The sequence below is a fragment of the Polypterus senegalus genome, chromosome 8 (assembly GCF_016835505.1).
Source record: "Polypterus senegalus isolate Bchr_013 chromosome 8, ASM1683550v1, whole genome shotgun sequence".
Taxonomy (NCBI): Eukaryota; Metazoa; Chordata; class Cladistia; order Polypteriformes; family Polypteridae; genus Polypterus; species Polypterus senegalus.
The window spans coordinates 36,692,417-36,714,181 of record NC_053161.1 but is presented as its reverse complement, the minus strand read 5'-3'; positions in this window follow the sequence as shown (position 1 = coordinate 36,714,181).

Below are 21,765 nucleotides of genomic sequence, written 5' to 3'. Positions count from 1 at the left end.
AGATTTGACAGGAGTAGTATTCGTTACGTTAGAAAGAGGATGTTGCAGGCGCAGAGACATCAAACTGTGGACAAAATTAAGAGTCTGTATTGCACTAGTAGAGCTGGTAGCCTTGTATGGAGCTGAAAGCAAGGCACTTAGCTAATTAATTAAGAGAAGACTGGCTGTGTTTGACCAAAGATGCTCGAGATGGATTGTGGGAATAAGATGGTCAACAGTCATTAGTAATTAGGATTTGAGAGAACAGATTGGTTAAATACAGCTGAGTGAAATAAGCATATTGTGCATGATTAATTAGGCAGAACATGTATGGCACATGAACAACTCAAAAACAGCAAGAAGGAGAGCAGAAAGATGGATTCCAGTATAAAGGAGTAGAGCTGGAAGGCCAAGAAAGAGGTGGAAAGATATGGTGATTGAGGAAATAAGAGACAGAGGAAGAAACCTGGAGGAAGTGGCACAGGATAGAGAGAAGTGGAGGAAGCTTTATAACAGGTGGGAATGCAGTGTCAAAGACGATGATAGCGTGGCTAACAAACTAAGTCAAACACTGAAACAGTGTAGTTACTGAGAGAGCTGCCAATGCTTGCTAACTTTCAAGCTTCCTTTAAAAATAAATGGCGTATTAGTTAGAAGCAGAACTGTGCTTAGACTGACCAGCCAACACTGACAATAATTAGTCTGTAAAACATAAAAACACTCAGCCTTTCACAATTGACTTAAAGTTATTTTCCCTTCCCTTTTGACCAGCTTGTAGTTATATGTAAAATTTTTTTGCTACTTTTGAACTGAATTTGTATGTAACTGTATTAGTTTTGTAATTTAAAAAAAAAATCTGAAATTTTTGGCAGCTTTTTTGGTCATTTTCTAATCCACTTATTCCTGAACAGTGTCACAGGGGTGCCTGAAGCCTATGCCAGCTAGTGTAGGGTCCAAGGTAGGAACAATCTCTTGGACATGGTGCCAGTCCATCGCCAAGTGAAACCACACCCTCACACCAACCACACAATACAGCCAGTTTAGTATCACCAATGCACCTAATGTCTTTGGAATGTGGGAGGAAATTGGAGCACCCAATGGAAACCCACGCAGACACGGGGAGAACATACAAGTTCCTACGAGACAGCAGTGCTACCACTGGGCCACCATGCCTCCTATGGTACTATTCTTACTTTAAAAAGATAATTCATTTAAAAAACGTTAACGTTGTGTATAAGGAAAATCTAAAGACTTATACAACCACGCAAAAAACTATCTGTTATCACTTGTTAAAATTCCCAAATAGGGGTGGTGGGAATTAAGAAATCTCACTTTCAGTCGTGCTTAGTAAGATTTTAGGACTTAACAATATAACACTTAAAGAATATTGTGGTACTTCAAAATATTGGAATTTCTGGAGGTGGCACACTAAGAAAAAATGTTGAAAACCCCTGGCCTAGAGATACTGCATGACATTTATTCACATTCTTGTACAGCCCTCACACCTTCTAATCTCAGAAAACATTGTATAGCAGTGGCAGTCACAGGGGACTGCTGGACATTAGTAGACCGCCTTGGTTAAGCACATGGTTAATTGTGATTAAACCAGTGACATTTTGTGGTTTATTGTGAGTAAAAATGTTAAGTGCTTGACAGCCCTAGATTATATAGATAGATAGATAGATAGATAGATAGATAGATAGATAGATAGATAGATAGATAGATAGATAGATAGATAGATACTTTATTAATCCCAAGGGGAAATTCATAAATATAAAGTAATTCCTAGCAATTTGTGTCAGTTAAGGGTGCAAATACATCTTGGGTCGATGATTACTGTATATTCTAACTTTATTGCACCTAATAAGAAGCAAAAAAAAAACACCATGAGATAGAATCATGACATTGCAATCGAAAGACGTGTGTAAGACTGTCAAAGATGCATGGCATCCCCCAGACAAAGTGTGTAGTTTAGCAGTTCTTTATGGAACAGTAACTTTTTATAAAATTTATAATACATTTGTGTGCATATTTATGGCAATAATTGACGGAAATTGTTAATATTACAGATACAAAAGAAATCCAACAAAACAGCACAAAACAAGAAATACTCATGACACAGTCCAGTTTCGCAGATACAGATGACACTGGCGTAGTTATGTAATGGAATCCCCTGTGAACAGCCTCCTGAAAATTATGTAAAGTTTTGTCCTACTGTGATGGTGATGAATGTGAAGATTTGTAGAAGTAGGGAGCACTTCCAGATGAAGATGCTTTCCAACTGGGATGAAATCACACAAACAAGTGGACACACGACAAGAACATAAATCCAGAGAAAACTGTAATCCGATGGGTGTAATTGTATTGCATTTTTGCAGTGAAGCGCTGAAACAAAAAGACACCACTTATTGCGACCCTGCTGGTTTGTTATGGTTCACTTTTAAAGCTAGTGCCCTCATTTTTTACCCAGCAGCCCTTGTGGCAACTGCCAAAGCTGTCCAATGGTGCAGTGCACTGAGGGTTGCTGTGATTTACAGTCTATTTAAGTAGCAGGGCTACAGCGTCGTCTGCAGTTTTCCACAAAACTGACAAAATAATTTCCATTTAATTATTGATGACAAAATGGCAAATAAGTGGATACGTGAATCATAAACCTGTGAATTTCAAGTGATACATAAATTATATATGATGTATAGTTTGTACTTAAAATATTTGTATGTTATTTGAACATATCTACTTGCATATAACTTATTTGTTATTTAATAGTTACATTTGAATTTGGTAGCAAATACTGAATTTGTAATATGACTTTCAACCCATCTGTCACCTTTTGTTTTATGATCATATATTTATAAATAATTAATCTAATTCTAAATCATAAAGATGGAGTTAACTTATGGCAGTCGTGCAAGTTATTTGTTTAATTTTCAGAACAAGAGGTGAAAGAGTGTTTGTGATTTGAAAATACAATAAGTTTATTTGTGGCCACAGTTATTAAATTATTAAACAGTGATGTCATCTATAAATGCTATAAAATATTTTGCCTACTATAATACACAAAAAAATGATAAACTTTTTTGTTTTGCTATAAATTCCAATGTTTTCCTCATTTGGGTTTTGCAGCCCCTGCAAATACTTCTTTTTTTGCATTCTCCATTATTAGTTTTTTGTTGGCTAAGAAGTACAAGAAAAGGCAATGCTGGAGAATTAGACATTTAGATTATTTTAAAAGCCTAATTAACAGTTAAAAGAGCAAGTGGAAAATATCCTTGTATTGCAAAGAGTAATAAATTGCTCTTTTAGTAAATGGATAGGACTTTTGTCAAGAGAGTTATATTCAAGGTTTTCGTCGTAGGCAAGATGAATATTTAATTTATTGTTGGAAGAGCTGTTCAATGACCTCAGCTTGCTCATTTCCATTTACTAACGATCAAAGGTAGATGCAAGGCATTATGGCTAATGAGCTGTAACTGAGTGACTGACATTAAAAAGAAGCCTGAGTTCTGGATAGTAGAATGTTTGAATAAACATGCAAAAAAAAAAAGGTTAAGTCCTCTTCCAGGTAGGCTTTGTTAGTCAAGTTGAGCAGAATAATAAAACTCAGAGTCATTATTGAGAATGCAAAGCTCTACTGTGTATATGAATTATTATGCATCTCCCCTTTCCACTATTATTATAATGTACTTATCCTGAGAAATATTAACAGTAGAGGTGTACAACAGGATCCAAATGACCAAGCAATAGCCGCATTACACTAAATTGTTATACAGTAGGGCCTGATTGGGGAGTGAGAACATTGCTATCATTTTTTCATCCATCCATCCTCTTCCGCGTATCCGAGATTGGGTCGTGGGGGCAGCAGCTTGAGAAGAGATACCCAGACTTCCCTCTCCCCGGCCACTTCTTCTAGCTCTTCCGGGGGAATCCTGAGGCGTTCCCAGGCCAGCTGAAAGACATAGTCCTTCCAGCGTGTCCTGGGTCTTCCCCAGGCCTCCTCCCGGTTAGACGTGCCCGGAACACCTCACCAGGGAGGCGTCCAGGAGGCATTGTGATCAGATGCCTGAGCCACCTCATCTGACTCCTCTCGATGCGGAGGAGCAGCGGCTCTACTCTGAGCCCCTCCTGGATGACTGAACTTCTCACCCCATCTTTAAGGGAAAGCCTAGACACCCTGCGGAGGAAGCTCATTTCAGCCACTTGTATTCGCAATCTCGTTTTGGTCACTACCCATAGCTCATGACCATAGGTGATGGTAGGAACGTAGATCAACTGGTAAATTGAGAGCTGTGCCTTATGGCTCAGCTCTTTTTTCACCATGACAGACCGATGCAGAGCCCGCATCAATGAGGACGCCGCACCGATCTGCCTGTCGATCCCACACTCCATTCTTCCCTCACTCGTGAACAAGAACCTGAGATACTTAAACTCCTCCACTTGGGGCAGGATCTCGCTCTCAGCCCTGAGAGGGCACTCCACCCTTTTCCAGCTGAGGACCATGGTCTCGGATTTGGAGGTGCTGATTCCCAACCCAGCCGCTTCACACTCGGCTGTGAACCGATCCAGAGAGAGCTGAAGATCACGCCCTGATGAAGCAAACAGGACAACATCATCTGCAAAAAGCAGTTTTCCAATCCTGAGTCCACCACACCAGACCCTCTCAACACCCTGGCTGCATCTAGAAATTCTGTCCATAAAAGTTATGAATAGAATCAGTGACAAAGGGTAGCCCTGGTGGAGTCCAACTTTCACCATAAACGGGTTTGACTTACTGCTGGCAATGCAGACCAAGCTCTGACACCGATCGTACAGAGACCGAACAGCCCTTATCAGGGGGTCCGGTACCCCATACTCTAGGAGTACCCCCCACAAGATTCTCTGAGGGACACAGTCGAACGCCTTTTCCAAGTCCACAAAACACATGTAGACTGGTTGGGCAAACTCCCATGTACCCTCCAGGACCCTGCTAAGGGTGTAGAGCTGGTCCACTGTTCTGCAACCAGGACGAAAACCACACTGTTCCTCCTGAATCTGAGGTTCGACTATCTGATGGACCCTCCTCTCCAGGACTCCCGAATAGGCTGAGGCTGAGGAGTGTGATCCCTGTGTAGTTGGAACACACCCTCCAGTCCCCCTTCTTAAAGAGTCGGACCACCACCCCAGCCTGCCAATCCAGTGGCACTGTCCCTGATATCCATGCGATGTTACAGAGGCGTGTCAACCAAGACAGTCCTACAACATCCAGAGCCTTGAGGAACTCTGGCCGTATCTCATCCACCCCCGGGGCCCATTTTTTCATGCAGACAAACAGCTTACATCTGTCTCTCTTATTGTTAAAATCAGTCTTTAGGCGAGGACAAATGGGAATTTAGTTTGTAATCACTGAAAAACGTGTTTAGTCTAAATTGTCATTATTAGTGACAATTATTGTGCTGCTTGTTTGTCTGCATAAATCCGTTTAGCCAGTAACAACCTGGCAGATTCTGTTCACCTTTTAGAACATTAGAACAATCTAGATGAGCATGGACAATACAGCCCATCAAAGCTCACCAGTCCTATCCATTTAATTAAGTTTTTATAGTCCTAAAAGTCTTACTGTCTACTGTGGATAAAGTCGAGACAACAGCAGGCAGACACCAATTCAAACAAGCAGAATTGTTTTATTTCTTTATACTTGGTGAGTAGAGGGTCTTTGCCTTACAGAGACTAAGTGCAAACATCCCCATCATAGGGGGGTGAGTTGCATTTTTATAACAGAGATCTTCAAAGAAGCAGTTAGAAAAAATAAGCTCAGTTTCATCTAAAGGTCACAGAACATTCTTACACAATTTGTTGATAACAACGGAAGGCAGAAATTCTAGTCTTTTCTTATATTTTTAATCAAGCTTATCAGAAAACTTGTCATACGTTTGGCATCTTAATTGGACGATAACCTAGACACTGCTGAGGTAAGCCGGGAAGTAGCCAAAAACTGCATTCCACACTGGCAGCCCTGCTCTATGTAAACACGCTTATTTATCTGTTATAATAATACCTAGCCATACAGAGAACATGCAGATTTTCATACAGAAGCTAGCAATAGATTTTAACTTCCATTCCACACTACCACACTACTTGGTAGCTTATTCCATGTGTCTATGGTTCTCTGTGTAAAGAAAAACTCCTAATGTTTTGGCAAAATTTAACCTTAACAAGTTTCAGACTTTGTCATGTGTCCTTGACGAACTCATTTTAAAATAACAGTCTTGAGCCCTTCATAATTTTAAACACTTCAATCATGTCACCTCTTAATCTTCTTTTGCTTAAACTGTAAAGGCTCAGTTCTTTTAATCTTTCCTCATAATTCATCCCCTGTAGACCTGGAATCAGCCTAGTCGCTCTTCTCTGGACCTTTTCTAGTGCTGCTATGTCCTTTTTCTAGCCTGGAGCCCAAAACTGCACACAGCACTCAAGATGAGGCCTCACCAGTGCATTATAAAGGTTGAGCATAACCTCCTTGGACTTGTACTCCACACATCGTGCTATATAACCTAACATTCTGTTAGCCTTCTTAATGGCTTCTGAACACTGTCAGGAAGTTGATAGCTTAGAGTCCACTACGACTCCAAAATGCTTTTTATAAGGCGTACTTTCAATTTTCAGACCTTCAAATGTGTATTCAAAATTAACATTTTTACTTCCTATGTGTAATACTTTACATTTATGTAAATTACATTTTTTCTGCCAAAAATCTACCCAAGTCTGTATGCTGTCCAATTACCTCTGTAACGAATCAATAGATTTCTGGATTATTTGACAATTCCCCCTAGCTTGGTATCATCTGCAATATATCATTTGTATATATTAAACACAGCAGCAGCCCCAGCACTGATCCGAGCAGAACATCACTCTTAACATCTGCCAGTTCTGAGAGCGTTTTTTGCACATTCACCCTTTGCTTCCTGTGGTTTAGGCAATTCTACATCCATCTACACACTACACCCTGAACTCTCATTTCTTTTAGTTTGATGCCCAGCCTCTTATGTGGCACCTTATCAGATGCTTTCTAAAAAGTCACCCTTTTATATAATGGGATATTTGCCATTTTCCAGTCCTTCAGAATTTCTCCAGTGTGCAGTGACTTTCTAAAAAATGTGTCAAGGGTTTATATACAGTATGTACTCATTAGCCTCCTTAAGAACTTGAGGGTAAATATTATCTGGGCCTGGTGATTTGTTTGATTTCAGCTTATTTAATCTGAGCAGCACTTCTCCCTTTATAATTTTCAAATCACTCAGTATCTCCTTAGTAGTCCTGTTTACCTCTGGGAGGTTATTCACTTTCTCACATAAGAAGATCTCAGAAAAATGCAAACTCAGAGCATCTCTTACTTAACTGCCTGTATTTTTTAATTCCCCTTTACTATTCCTGATGCACTTCACCTCCTCCTTGACTGTTGTTTTGCTACTAAAATACTGAAAGAATTTCTTTGGGTCTAATTTCATCTTATCTGCTATATTCGTCTCTGACTATCTTTTAGCCTCCCTAATACCCTTCTTAATGGTTGCCCTCATGTTCTCATACGCGCTAGAATTCACATTGAAGTTATTAGTCTTATATGCCTTGTACAGTTGTTTGTTCCTTTGCAACTTCTTTTTTAACTTTTTATTAACCCAGCAGAGTTTTTTTTATTTGCCTCCCAAATCGAAATTTAGTTATGTACCTGTCCTGCATGACATTTTTAAACCTGTTCCACTGCCCCTCGACTGTCTCCACATTTAAAAGCTTACCCCAGTCTGTCCTCCTTAGACTTTGCCACATCTGCCCAAAATTTGCCCTACCAAAGTTAAACTTAACTATTTTAGTCTTTTCATCCACATTCTTACAAAACACTGAGAATTGTATTCTATTATGGCCACTTGACCCTAGTGGTTCAATCTCTTCTTCACTCTCAATTCTATTCTGATTATTTCAAAATACAGGCTTCACCCCACACTGGTGCTTTAACATACTGTGTTAAAAAACAGTCACTGATTACTTCTAAAAACTCCTGCTCAGCACAAGTACAGTTACAAAAAGAACACAGCAATGGTTTGCAACTCTGTCTTCTCTTTCTCTCTCTGTCACTGCCTCCTCTGCTCCTCCAAACAAACTTTGTCTTCCTCCTACCGATTCTGGTTGTGGCCGGCAGCTACTTTTATATTATCCCCGGAAGTACTTCTGGTGTTCCAAAGACTCCAAAGGTTCCACGAAGTAGGGTTCCCCAGTCCCTGGATCACACTCTGGCGGCACCCACTGAACTCAACAGGGCTAAGACAAAGAATTCTAGTTCCCATAATGCCCTGTAGGAAACCGTGGCACTGTCACAACCCAAGGGGGCTGCCATCTCTTCTGCATGCTGTCTCCCTTTGTCCTTCCACATTGAGGGTGTCCCAGCCTGGCAAAGGTCCTATCCAGCCCTCACACCTTCTAATCTGAAATTGTGGAAAACCATAAATGGATGCACAAGACTGCTAGAAATGAACTGCCCGCTAGATGCATTTGAATTAAATGATAACATAAATAGACAATATGCTTAAAATTACCTCCATAAATAGTTTGTCTTCATAAGAAACAGTACAACACCTGCAAAGTGACAGGGTGATAACAGTTTTTACAGATATTCATATTAAAATGAACCTCACAGAGCGTGATACCTACTCTCTGCAGAGAAGAATGGCACAAAATACTCAGATCGAGGTGCTTGAAGTTTGTCGTGTCATATCCAAAAAGATTCCAGGCTGCAATCGCTTCCCTAAAGTACTTCATTGAAAAACTGAATACAGGGTTTGAATACTTGAGTCAATGTGATATTTCAATTTTTTATTTTTAATAAATTTCAAAAACTTTGTAAAATCCTTTTGCTTTGTCATTTGGAGTATTGATTGATAAATAAAAAAAATGAATTTAAATAATTTTAGCAGAATTAAGGCTGCAGCATAACAAAATGTGAAAAAGTGAAGGGATCTGAAAGCTTTCCGAATCCACTGTTCATCTATGTGTTACTCTCTCTTATGGTGCTTTATTATTTCAAAGAGAAGGTGTCAATGACATTAAGATAAAGCAAAAGATACAATACAATACAGTTTATTTTTGTATTGCCCAAAATCACACAGGAACAGCGGCAATGGGCTTTAACAGGCCCTGCCTCTTGACAGCCCCCCAGCCTTGACTCTCTAAGAAGACAAGGAAAAACTCCCAAAAAACCTTGTAGGGAAAAATGGAAGAAACCTTGGGAAAGGCAGTTCAAAGAGAGACCCCTTTCCAGGTAGGTTGGGCGTGCAGTGGGAGATAAAAAGATGTTAATCATTCCGCCATTTTCATTGAAGCAACTTTGTCAAATTTTTGCAAACAAACTTAAGTGTTTGAGGTTATCTAGGAGAGCCTGAAAGGCTGACCATTAATGGAGACAAAAAGAAACTAACAAAGGTCCACAAGAATAGTACCCATCAGTATCCATCCGTCTGTGTGTTGCCCTGTCTTCTAAATGTAAATCTTCTTTTCTATACGCAGATGTAGGGTTAATCAAAATGAGAGCAGACAGGAGTCTTATCCCACCATACTAGAAATTCAGATGATGAGAGCAGCGTACCAGTGAAGATGAACAAATGAAGCCCTAGTAAAACAAGAAGAGTGTTAGTTTTAAAATACTAAAACAATGAGAAGGTTTAACCAGTTCCAGCAGTACAGTTAGACACCCAAACAAGTTACTTAGTAACTAGTAATAAATTTACAATTTCTTTTGCATTTGCCTACCTGGGTATCTGCTAGTAGAGGTAATTAATGGCTAGCTTTATATGGACTCTACTAACAGGTCATGGCACAGTTGAGGGTTGAGAGTAATGACATCAAGAATAAAAATAAGTGATAGTTTTGAAGTGATGATGGGTGAAAATCAGCAAATTCTGGGACAGACAAAGGCAACATGACAAACAATCAAGGGACAGTACAGGAGAAAAAATAAAAAATAAAAAACAAAGCAGAATCACAGTGAAGAAGCAATGCCAGAATTCAGGAGCCCAAAGAAATTCTGGGATAAGAGACTAAGAAAAGAAAGCAGAGCTTGCTTATATGTCAACTCACATTAATAAAAAAGACAAAAACAGAGCTTGGTTGTGACTACAGTAAAGGTTATTGCCTGGCAGCTAGAAGCAAAGTGGAGAGTTTTGGTGGAGTGTCACGCAATGTGGTGGTTTTGCAAATGAGCAGAAAATATCATGTTTTATTGTTTTTTTAAAATGTGGAAACTGTTTTATTTATGCCTTAAGGTTGACTTCACAACAATTATATAAAATGCATGATCCCAAGAGAACCATCTAAATAGGTCAGATTTAGAATTATTAAGCAATTATAAAAATAATACATACTGTATTTACAATGCTTCATATGATAGGTTTTATCAAGGAGCGAAAAAGGCTTTCCAGCCAGAGAGATATTTTTAGATTTGGTTTATATTGACAGCTAACATCGTCATTATGGATGTGAGGTATATGGAGGCTTGACATTTACCAGTCTGTTCAACATTTGTCCCTTGCTAGCTTAGAATTGGTTTTGATGCTGCTACCTTTGCTTTTTGACAGAGTAAACTAAATTTTACACACACCCCGGCTTGGAAAATAGTGAAGATCAACAGACATGCAGAATGTGGATGGTGTGATGATATTATATGTGCTTTTGTGTACACTGTGTTCACTTTTGTGTTACTGTTACAAAACAGACAAACTAAAAAGAAGGTTCTAATTATACACAACCAGATGCTTTAACGGTAAGGTGCATATTTATCACTACACTCTTTCAGGGTGTAAAAGCCTATTTTGGTACAGCATACAGCAATGGTTCTCAACCTGTGGGGCAGGCCCCCGTAGGGGGGCGCGAAGTAACAAAAAGGGGGGTGCGAAGATGTGAAAAAAAAAAACCAAGAATCAAAAATCAAAAATATGAAAAAAACATCTGTTGAAACCAAAACAAATGAACTTAAACTACATTCTGATACTAGAACAATAAATATAGAGTTAGATAAATGTCAATAAAAGTTAAGTAGGGATAATAAAATATGCATTTACATTTCAAAAAAACGTTAGGGGAGCGCGATTAAAGCAGTTATGAAAACATGGGTCGCAAATACTTAAAGGTTGAGAAACGCTGGCATACAAACAAGAACTAGAAATGAGTTTGAATTATCAACACAATACCATTGCTAACAGGAACTTAAAGTATTCTGCTAAAGATTACTTGGTTCTCACGTCTTATGCTAGACAGAAATGTTTACAAATGACAGAATTACATTATGTTAGACATCATGTCTAAGTTGGTAACACTGTTCGTCAGACCACATCTTCTGTGTAGTACTGTGTGGTATCTTCTGTGAGGGGCTTATAAGACAATCCATAAAGTTGCAGTCAAGGATTACTATGACTTTAGTCATAGATAGATAGATAGATAGATAGTGTAATGAAAAGACAGAAAGAAAAAAGTTTGCGGGATCCACTATGTATAATGACAGGCAACACAAAACAGTTATGTCGAGTAATCATAAAAGACCGAGTCCCAAATAGATTGACTGAGGAAAAAGACGCAGGCTTTTATAGTTGCTGTGTAGGAAAAGGCAGGACTGTGAGGGGGATGGCGGAAGTGAGGTCAGTAGGAGGGCGTGGTCTGGACAGGAGAGAAGAAGTTGGTGCTAATTTACCCTGGTTTCCCTTATGTGGTGTCACGCACGCACGCGCGCATAGGGAGCCGCGGAAAGACCCGATGAGCCGCGTATCACATCGGGCCAGGGGATCAAGTCGAGGCACTAACCTTTCTTTCTTTTGTCCCCGTAGAAAGACAGATTCAACGCCGCCATAAAATTCCGGACACTTGGAAAGCAACGCTAGCCACTTCCGCATTCCACCCCTTCCTGGTTCCATCATGATGACGTCATTCCTCCCACACACCACTGCAGTTCCCTTCCAGCATGCCATTCAATTTCTAGTCCCTCCTTATTTAAGTTTCCCCCTACTACTGTGTCTGTGTGATGTCATGACCTTTTGTCAAAGCATAACGCCTATGTGTATGAGCAATATTTCTGTTATGTTTTGTTCCTTACAGTATATGGGGCCGGAAAACCCAAACCTTGACCTGTCTTTGTTCCTTTATTACAGTGGATCTGTAGAAGAAGATGACGAGAGGTCAGTACACTAAATCAACCTTCGAGATGACATCTTACCCTCAGTTAAGGTGGGACGGATCTACAAGTTTTTTCATAGGCTCTGGTAATTCTAGTGTTAAGTCCTTTAACTGCCTCTCATGCACATGTGTGGAACAATAGATAGAACTTTATTTGTCCCAAGATGAACTGAGCTTTTACAGAAGCTTACAAAATACAGAAATATTATAACAAATTGAAAGATCAAGGTTTAAAGAAATTCCATCTGTTGAAGACATACCATATATGCCTTCATTCATCTGGTTGGTAGATAGTTCATTTAGTTATACTCTCCAAAATTCCGAATTACACCACACCATTATTTAAAGGAGAAATTTGCACTTTTCAACATATGGATTTATTATAACAGCAGACTAGCCTCAACACTTCACACCCTTTTTATATTCCTTTCCTGATGAAGAAGATACACTTTAATAAATTAAACAAATGCCCCTCTCCTGTTTCATCTAGAATATTCTCCAATATTTGACATATTTAAATAATGACATATTTAACATTTCCTGTAAATACACCTGCGTGTCTGTGTATCAGTGTGCCCGGATTCGTAAAAGCAGTGTTAATGCTTATGATACGCCATCAGCTAGAATGAAAAATGCGGTGCATTTTATTACTACGTGCGCTACAAAATGCTTTCCAAAAAATGATGCACTACAAACATTAACGCTGAATATGCTGTGGCCTACACTGTCTACTTACAGTAGATTTCAACCAGTCTTAAATGATTAGCATAGCTAGTGTTGTATAAAATGTTACATCAATGTGACAATTGTCATAGAAGACAAGGGATAGCTGTCATCCCGACAAGGATGTGTGGTTCCTTATTTGACAAGGAAGCCTAAATAATGGAAGGATGGAAGGAGACTCCCAACTGGGGGCATGTGTTTCCTCCAGCACAACAGATGGTAGCATCACTCTGGTGGATGTCCCAAGTGCATACCCACAGGGCTGCATGAGAGTTGTAGTCCCAAATTGCAGCTGTGCTGGGTTCCTTGGGTCCTTGCTGGGGGAAAACATCTCCATTTTAAGGAGGATCTGCCTGACCTGGGAGCGCTTCAAGGGTGCAATGTTGTCACTCTTGGAGGTATTGCCAGGTCTGGCATAAAAGGAGCCGCTCCACCTAAGGAGGCTAGTTGAAGTCAGGAGAGGAGAAGGACAACAGGGAGGAGCCCAGGAGAAAAGAAAAGAATTGCAATTCTAATTTGAACTGTGGAAGCCAAGTGTTTAAGATATATTGCTTAAAATAAACAGTGGCTGTACCCATATTTGTGTCTGTGTGGCTGTGTCTGGAGTTTGGGGCTCTGCGATGCTCACTACAGGCCACACATTATTCAACTCTCCTGTTAAACTGAAAAGTGCAGGAGAAGAATAAACTGTATAGTATACAGATGCTGGCAAAAAGCAGGCCTTTCTTTGTTACAAAAAACAGTTGACATTTCAAGTAGTTTTCTTTTTTCAAATCTACTGCTGACATTTGAAACATTAATAGCATTATAAATAACTGACATTTTTCTTCACGTAAGCCCATGCTAAGAATTTGGTTAAAGGTTTCCTAAAAATCCAAGAACAGACGTAACACCAGTTCTGGGTATTGCCACAAACCCCGGTTAAGTGTTACATGGTCAAAAAGGACAGTTCACCCCTTTAAAGTAGTGACGTGTTCATTTTGATAAGCAGGTGGTTTAATCTCTACAAGGCTACAACTTTAAAAATTCTTCATCCTACACAAGTCGCTTTACCTGCTTCAATGTCACCACTACGTGGTTTTGCTTCAGCAAAAACTAATGTTATAAATCAAACTTATTTAAACAGCATTCAGTTTTTGAAAAATCAGTTTTGGCTACTTCATGATGAATCAAACTGAATTGCAACCAAATTCAACTAATCTGCTGCTATTTATTGCTAAAATATTTTTTTTTACCCATATGAAGTTATAATAATTAACTGCAAAGGAAAAGGGAACCTAGAAATGGTCCTAGAATATCTATAGGCTTTTAAAATATCAATCCAAGAAATAGTTTGTTATCTCCATGTAGCTCCCTGTAGTATTGTCTTTTACCTTTTTGATAATTTGCATGTGATCCATTCACTATTAAATAGTCATTGTATGAACGTTCTACTTGATTTAGTTGTATGTAGAAATTCACAGCTTTATCGACAGCAGTGCTTATAATTTGAAGCATTGTCCAGAAGGTGGCATTGTTTGCTGACTATTACAGGATGTTCACAGCTTTTAACTTGTGTTATCTACATCTCAGCCTTAAGTTGCACTTATGTATTTAACTACCCTCTTTTTACATAAGAGATATTCGGTTCAGTTTTAAAGGAGCTTTGTGAGCATGACTATAAATTAAATTCTCTAATACATGAAACTAGATCAAATGAAAATAATAATTGTATAAGTGTATATAACTTATCATTGTATGAATACAATAAACATTCACGCAAGTTCATTTAGAAATATCAGTATGCGATTAATACCAGCCTGAGCAGTCCACCTCAGAAGTGCCTCCTCTTCCTGGGACTCGTTTTCATTCTCTGGTTTGTGGTCCTAAGAAAAACAGCCTTTTAAAGCTCGTGGAGCAGCCTGCAACAAAGTTCCTTGTCTTCAAAATGAGGAAACTGGAGAGGTGGAAGGTGAGTCTGTTCAGGAAAAAGGGCTCTTCCTTCTGAAAATCTGTCAATGTTTCTTCTTTTTCTTGCTTCTAAGCAGACAGCCACACATTTCTGGGAGCTGCCTGTCTCTTTCTCTCTATAGTTGAGTCTTTATAGTAGACTTTTCTCTGCTTTGCAGAATGCAGTATGGAGCTTGGCAAGTGTATGCGTGAAGAACTATAGTTGCTGCAGGTTTTTATCCCAAGTACTTTTTAATAAAAGCTTATTTTTGCTGTTATTATAGAACACATCATTTAATTAGATGGCTTGAATCTGTTCTCCTTTCAATCCAAACCTCCACCCCCCCACAAGTACATGTTAGCTTCAACCAAATTGTAGATTAGTAAGCTTAATTTCTTCACTTTTTTACTCAATACATTCTAAATATGTTATTTATGCATCCTTTATAATAACATGTATGCAAAAGGTACCAAGCAGGCCACATGACTTTTGGGTACAATTTTTGTCACTTATTTTAATAGGCAGGCAGGAATTTAAGAAAACAAGAAATAAGAATTGAGACTCTTAAGAAACACTCATTCTGCTTAGTCCAATACAGAATTGCAAGGAGCCGGAACCTCTCCTGTGTGCATCAAGTAAAGGCAGGATTCATCCTCAGCGGAGATGCAAGTACATCTTAAGACAATTTAAAAACAAAAAAACAACAACAATCTACTCACTCATCTTTGGGACATGGAATGATCTCTGAAAATCCAGATAGACACAGAAGAAAAAGTCTGTTACTCAAACTTCAAATACTGGAGGAACAGCATCACCAACAGTTACTTATACTGTACTGTATAGTACACCTAATATACATATATATACAATGTGCTTTATAAAGTGTCTAAGAAATTGTTAAAAGTAAAACAACAATAATAATAATAATTAAAATAAAAGGCATAAAAAATAAATCCACACTTACATAAGGTAAGTTTGATAGGACCAAAAAATAAATAAATAAATAAATTTGCAAGTGCATTACATTTTGGAGGATCAGAAGGATTGCATTAGCATATTGGCAGCAGACTGCACAGCTTTTGGCCATGAAGAATCTCTCCACATTGTAAAGATGGTAGGTGAGAAAGAAGCTACTTTAGTGCGTTTGGATATTTGTTTCATTTCCGGGCTAGGGTTTGTAGAGTTTGAGTATTCTCCTTATGATTTGCTCCCATGACTGCAGTCTTCTTCCACATTCTAAATACATACCACTACATGGACTGGTGACTTCTGACTTGCCGATATTAATGAGTATATTTGTAATACTTAATGGAATGGAAACCTATCAGTGGCTGGTTCTTGCCTTGTGTCATCTTTTGCTTGGATAGACACTGACCCCTCACAGACCTACATGGGAAGAAGCTGCTATGGAAACCTGCTGGATTAATGGCGCTTAAGACCTTCAGAAGGTATTTTTAATAGAAGCTTAAGGGCAAGAATTGTGTGGTTCTAGTGTATCACATGGGTGTAATTATCTCACTGTCACTAGTGTAAGTGCCAATTCAAGAGTTTTGGAAATTACTTTACTGCAGAAGTTGTGGTGATGGAGCCAAGATCAAGGCCTTAGGACAGCACATTTGTAGTAGGACAATTTTCTGTTCAGTCCTTGAATTGCTACACCTACACTCTTTTACTGATTTACTGCTTACAACTTTTACAATTTTGAATCTAGAGTAAAGAACTGAGAAGATGAGGGGGACAGGTGGTGGAAGGATTTCAGAGAAGGAAATTTTCATCTGATGAAGAAGTGAAAAATCTGTGGTCTCTGCCTTTAGGGCAATGATAATAAATTCACTGCCGTGTATCTTTGAGAAAGTGTTGAAGTGCTGCCAAAAGTGCAGAGTGTGAAGGAAGGTGCTTTGAATATGAAAAGGTCAATAACTCCAAGGGAATCTTCAGATGTGGAATGACAGCTGTAGTCTGAAAACTTTTTACTCAGCCCTTATACTTTGCAAAACTGAATGCAGTCTCAAAAAAGTATATTTTATCTCAAAATGTTTAGCTACCTTCACATTTCTTAGAAAATGAAACTATGGCTGGTGTCTTTTATAATTAGAAGTGAAGTATTCTATAGATGGTTTGGGCACCGATGAGGGATACTTTGGAATAAGAATGTTGAGGATGAAATGGCCAGGTAAGAAGAAAAGAGGAAGGCCAAAAAGGAGTTTTATGGATGTGGCGAGGGAGGACATGAAAGCAGATGGAATACCAAAAAATGATGTAAAAGACAGGGATAGATGAAGATGGATGATCAACTGTGGCAACCTGTAATGGGAGCAGTCGAAAGAAGAAGAGTATTCTAAAGAAAAGAAAAGACATACACTCTAAAGTTTATATGATTTATTTTTTGCAATATCTTAGTGGGCCTTAAGACAGGAGAGTTACTGATAGAACAACAAGACACATATGATCAAAATTCTGAAGAAAAATAAAAGTAAAATCTAGCCATTTGTAGAATTAAACTTTTATTTAGTAGATGCCTAGGGGGCAACCAGGTATTCCATGTTTTATGCTTAGAGCCCATTTGTTGTTACAATACTGAGCAGTAAAATATTTTATTTAGATTTTGTGTCAAGTAAGCAACATAGAAACTCTAGAAATGTCTCTTCTGTCCAGAAGTACTCATCCCTTTACCATGACCCACCTAAACAGGCTCTGCTATTACCAGTTGTGCTTGCAGTTATGTGAATGGAGTCTACTTGTGCACAGGTAAGGTTCAGGTTAGTATACCTGTCTAGAGTGAGTCCTACAGCTGATTAATACAGCCGCTAAAATCTTCATATTAAGTAAAAACAAATCAGGGAGAAAGAAGGTTTATAACATCACTGATCAGCAGAATAAAAAAAATCCCAGAAAACTATCAAAACACAGTAAAGTGCAATCTCAAAAATATGGAACATAAAGTAAAATTTCAGTCCTTTTAAGATAGGTCTGGTAAAAGGGTAGCCATCAAGAGGTCTCTGATAACATCTAAGTAATCAGCCCTCCACAGATGAAAAAGAAGAAATGGTATATGTGTATTATTAAGTAGAATGCCCAGAATGAATTCCAAAAAGAGAAGGGTTACCATCAAACAGCAGGACCAACAAAGCTTTAATCACAAATTAAAATCAAGAACCAAGAAAAAAAAATCCAAACGTTTAAAGTGCAAAATTCAAGAATCAAAGAAAGCAAAGGCAAATAAAAACTTGCAATTAATATAACACACCAAAAGCTACTAATCTAAAATCAGAACAGCAAAATGAAATGGTCAGAAGAACTTTGAAGAATCATAAAAGCAAAAAGTAGCAGAAGAATACAGTAAGGAACCAAAAGCAAAGCTGCTGCCAATATGCAGTGTCTAAAGGGCCTACACGTAAACCAGGGCCTGTTAAAACATATTGGGGCATTCCTTGTGTAATTTTGAGCATACAAGAAATAAATTGTCATTGTTGTTTTAAAGACTATATCACATTAGACAACTTTTTCCACGATTTTCTGTCATAGCCTTCATTTATACAGTATAATCTAAGCAAGTCGGAGGCAGATGGCGGCATCCCCCAATAAAGAACATTGTCTAATATGATATGCTCAATGACTGGCTAGGATAAAATCAAATGGGTTTCATTTTCTCATTAATGAAAGGGTAAACTGTAAACTCAGGAGAGCTGGCAAGAAAATGAACCAATCAATGCAAATCTGGAAGTACAATGCATAGAATGTAGAGGCGAGGAATAACTTATGCACGTGTTTTGAACCCCACAAATAAAAGACAAGCTTGTCTGTCTGATGTCTTGTGCTTTATGTATTAAAAGAGAATGGAAAAAAAATTAAAGGGCAGAGATTGCTGCTGTAGTTAACAGCTATTAACCCTTTGCACAGTGTTAGCTCTGTCACGCAGCACGCTATTGGCAGCCAGAAAAGGGGCAAGCACAGCTGTGCTGAGAGGTCAGCACTCGTTCAGCAAATGTGACATGGGATGCGATTTTCATCTGTTTAAACTGACATGGTGCAGAGATGAGATCATCATCTTCGATCAGCAAATCTGACATGCCTCATGACAAAAAGCTGCATAATATGATAATGACTTAACAAAGAGTCACTCCTTCACTATCAAACACCATAATCCAATTAATACAAGACAAACTGGAATAATCCAATATACCAGAAGGACATAAATGAATAATCAATAAGTTAATTTAACAAAAAAAGAACAGACTAACCTACAAAAAGCAAAAAAAAAAATAAAACCAAAAAGCAAAATCAAGAGGGGGGCCCACAGCAGATTATACTAATATGCAGTATTGCCTGGGTGTTTCCCCAAAACTGAAGTTCACTTCAGAATGCTTAATATAAGCCATACCTGAACACATTTCTCTAGATATCTGCTTTCTCTCAGAACACATATGGAGACCAAATGGTAAAGAATTTTACGGTCAAATAAATTTATAACTGATGTTATTGTGTTACTTTTGGCCCACAGTGGGAGACATAGTAGTGTTGGAATTGGCTTCATTCTGTAAGAGTGTGGCGTTTTATCCAAGCCTTGAAGACATGAAGATAGAGGGAGACAGCAAACCATAAAGAAAATAATTACACAGTCTGCAAAAGAACTGGTATCTGGGAAAAGATTGATCTTCTAATACTACTTTATTGTCTTCCGAAAGCAAAACTAGTTAGCTGTCTGACAGAAGAGCCTGGATCTCAATAAAACTAGTGATATGTGGTTGGAATCAAAAATATGGTTTGCCATCAGTTGTTTCTTTCCGACTTGAGGGAGCTTCAGCAATAAAAGAAAAAAAAAATGTCTCCAGAAGTGAAAAGCTGGCAGTCACTCTCTTTATATGACACATCTACTAAAAGTGCCTCTGTCAAATAGGGTGAATAATTATTAAATGTCAAGAGCAAGCTTATTCATACAAGTGCGCAGGGACAAAGAACATGAAATCAAGGGACCATTTGGCGAGAGACAACTCACAACTGTTTGCTTCTTCCAGAGCTCCGAGAAAGACAAGGCAACTATCTAACTCATTTTTTTGTGCTTCACTGAAGCAAATTCTGCAAGACCATCATTAAAATGGGTTTCTGGCTGGAACCCTATCTCTTCTTCTTTTTTAGGGTTTTTGATTTATAAGAATTTGTTATTTAATTTTTTTTGTTAGTTATTTGTAATTAATTTAGAAGTGAATTTAGTTTATATTGCCTTGCACAAAATGTGATGATGATGTGTGGCAAAAATTCCCAGTGACACCAGGCACAACCTGAAACATACATTGAAATGAAAACTGTCATTTTGACCTGTCAAAGTTGAGGGGGTTGGCTCTAGTGGGCACTAAGTTTTGACTGGTGAATCATATCCATCATGGACACACACAGCTTTGTGGATGCTTATGAGCCACTGGATTCCCAAAGCAAGCTCAAAGTTGTGACTGTGCGTTTCTGTGACGGATACAAGTGCAAGAAACAGTACCTGTTGAGCAAAGCAATAAGCTCTTAGTTTATCATCCCATCAGGAGTCTGTATCTTAAATATCTGCTACAAATGTGCCATTTGATGGCCAGATATGTGTCCATTGTATGATGATTCACCAATCAAAAATATAAACAAAAAACAGTACTTGCTAGTGCCCATCCTCTGAATGACCTGAGACAAGAGAAATGGGGGTAGAAGTGGCAGTTGGAAAGGTAGAGGAGGAGGTTGGCTCGAGAATGTGTGAAATGTTAAAGGGTCAAAGTTGAGCTGTCATTTCCTTTTTTGTCTTTATTATAAATGTTTCAAATTGAAGTTTACTTATGCTTTTGTCCAACAAAGTTTCTGTGATTTTTTTTACATTGTGGTTCTTTGGAGTAACTGTATTTCTGTATCTTCATGTATATAGCACGATTTCCTTGGGCTTCAGTACTGTTCTGCAGCGTACTCTCATGTGCAATGTGTGTAAAGTGAAGGAACTTGGGAAGACTTACTTGGCAATAGCATTGGAGGGGGCTACATCAGTGCTGCTGTCTAACAGCCACGGAATACTGGATTTGAATCCTGGGCCATAGGCTCCATTTGTGAGGAGTTTACTCTGGGTACATTCTAGCTATTTTACAGAAATGGCTAGAAAGAATGCTTTTTATTGTGTAAAGGAAGATCAAACTTGGTACTTTGCCAAGCTCTGCTACTCTTTTTGATCTACTTGCTGCAAAGGTACTGTATCCATAAGGAGCAGCAGGATTAGTGGATCCAGAATTCCCAGTTACTGAGCTGTCAGTTAATTCTCTAGAAGGAGGCATTCTAGGGTCTCCAGCTGAGGCCTTGACAGCTCGGGTGTTCTGGAGTCTCCAGTCTTGCCTCCCTGATGAGGTGTTCCAGGGTCTCCTGGCTGGTTGCAGTCTACAGCTGTGTATCTGCAAGGGAACAACCTAATCATTCAGTTATCATGATCTCTTCCAATGTTTTATTCTATTTAATGCTTTTCTCTTCTGAAGATTTTTATTGTTGAGTGTGTCTAAAACTCACACGGTGAGAGAGAGTTTATATCGTGAATGTGATACCGCCTGTCTTTGGGTTCTGCTTTTTGGAAAATTACATATGTGTTTGACTTCCGATCTGTTTTTTAACTGCAGAATTGTTTAACTAAATTATTTTACCTTTAAACATGCTTGCTTCATTATGGGCATTATGGAATTTGCACTCTGCTCAGAGTTTATGCTTCTTTGGTTGCCCAGACAGCTTGGCTTTCCTTCCAAGAGGCATGGTGATGTAAAGCTGTCATTTCTGTGAGAGTATTTAGTTTACACATGTAAACTTGGCAATCGCTGGAGACCAGAAGAAGATAGACAATGATCACATAACTGATGACCCAGAAGAAGGAGGGGGTGATGAATGTGGGGCAAACTTCTTTATAAAAAATAGTGTCCACCTGATAATAGTGATTCCTTGTTAACAGG